Here is a 2,500-nt window from a genome sequence, read left to right on the forward strand (position 1 = left end):
AGGTGTGCATGGCAAAAAACACTCACGGTGAAGGCATGTGATATAATATGAAAATATCAAAAGTTAACTAACCAATGATATTGAAGCATATAAATCGAATCATAACTATATGAAACTCGAATTTGAGCCATATTAAACTGGTAATATTGTGATTTTATGCCTGGTTTTCCATACGTTAGTTTAAATAGAAAAAAATTCTCGAATATATATACATATATGAAGAATCTATATTCTATACTAACATTTTATGGAATATAACCTTGGCATATTGCCATTGAAATATATAATAAAGACATTTCAAATCAAACTGAAATGTATTGAAATGAATTTTTCCCATACATTTTTGACAATGTGAGGTGTGCATGGCAAAAAACACTCACGGTGAAGGCATGTGATATAATATGAAAATATCAAAAGTTAACTAACCAATGATATTGAAGCATATAAATCGAATCATAACTATATGAAACTCGAATTTAAGCCATATTAAACTGGTAATATTGTGATTTTGTGCCTGGTTTTCCATACGTTAGTTTAAATAAAGAGTTATGGAATATAACCTTGGCATATTGCCATTAAAATATATAATAAAGACATTTCAAATCAAACTGAAATGTATTGAAATGAATTTTTCCCATACATTTTTGACAATGTGAGGTGTGCATGGCAAAAAACACTCACGGTGAAGGCATGTGAAATATAATATGAAAATATCAAAAGTTAACTAACCAATGATATTGAAGCATATAAATCGAATCATAACTATATGAAACTCGAATTTAAGCCATATTAAACTGGTAATATTGTGATTTTATGCCTGGTTTTCCATACGTTAGTTTAAATAAAGAGTTATGGAATATAACCTTGGCATATTGGCACTAAAATATATAATAAAGACATTTCAAATCAAACTGAAATGTATTGAAATGAATTTTTCCCATACATTTTTGACAATGTGAGGTGTGCATGGCAAAAAACACTCACGGTGAAGGCATGTGATATAATATGAAAATATCAAAAGTTAACTAACCAATGATATTGAAGCATATAAATCGAATCATAACTATATGAAACTCGAATTTGAGCCATATTAAACTGGTAATATTGTGATTTTATGCCTGGTTTTCCATACGTTAGTTTAAATAGAAAAAAATTCTCGAATATATATACATATATGAAGAATCTATATTCTATACTAACATTTTATGGAATATAACCTTGGCATATTGCCATTAAAATATATAATAAAGACATTTCAAATCAAACTGAAATGTATTGAAATGAATTTTTCCCATACATTTTTGACAATGTGAGGTGTGCATGGCAAAAAACACTCACGGTGAAGGCATGTGATATAATATGAAAATATCAAAAGTTAACTAACCAATGATATTGAAGCATATAAATCGAATCATAACTATATGAAACTCGAATTTAAGCCATATTAAACTGGTAATATTGTGATTTTGTGCCTGGTTTTCCATACGTTAGTTTAAATAAAGAGTTATGGAATATAACCTTGGCATATTGCCATTAAAATATATAATAAAGACATTTCAAATCAAACTGAAATGTATTGAAATGAATTTTTCCCATACATTTTTGACAATGTGAGGTGTGCATGGCAAAAAACACTCACGGTGAAGGCATGTGAAATATAATATGAAAATATCAAAAGTTAACTAACCAATGATATTGAAGCATATAAATCGAATCATAACTATATGAAACTCGAATTTAAGCCATATTAAACTGGTAATATTGTGATTTTATGCCTGGTTTTCCATACGTTAGTTTAAATAAAGAGTTATGGAATATAACCTTGGCATATTGGCACTAAAATATATAATAAAGACATTTCAAATCAAACTGAAATGTATTGAAATGAATTTTTCCCATACATTTTTGACAATGTGAGGTGTGCATGGCAAAAAACACTCACGGTGAAGGCATGTGATATAATATGAAAATATCAAAAGTTAACTAACCAATGATATTGAAGCATATAAATCGAATCATAACTATATGAAACTCGAATTTGAGCCATATTAAACTGGTAATATTGTGATTTTATGCCTGGTTTTCCATACGTTAGTTTAAATAGAAAAAAATTCTCGAATATATATACATATATGAAGAATCTATATTCTATACTAACATTTTATGGAATATAACCTTGGCATATTGCCATTAAAATATATAATAAAGACATTTCAAATCAAACTGAAATGTATTGAAATGAATTTTTCCCATACATTTTTGACAATGTGAGGTGTGCATGGCAAAAAACACTCACGGTGAAGGCATGTGAAATAATATGAAAATATCAAAAGTTAACTAACCAATGATATTGAAGCATATAAATCGAATCATAACTATATGAAACTCGAATTTAAGCCATATTAAACTGGTAATATTGTGATTTTATGCCTGGTTTTCCATACGTTAGTTTAAATAGAAAAAATTTTCGAATATCTATACATATATGAAGAATCTATAT

Source organism: Anastrepha obliqua, unplaced genomic scaffold (genome assembly GCF_027943255.1).
Source record: "Anastrepha obliqua isolate idAnaObli1 unplaced genomic scaffold, idAnaObli1_1.0 ptg000071l, whole genome shotgun sequence".
NCBI classification, from domain to species: domain Eukaryota; kingdom Metazoa; phylum Arthropoda; class Insecta; order Diptera; family Tephritidae; genus Anastrepha; species Anastrepha obliqua.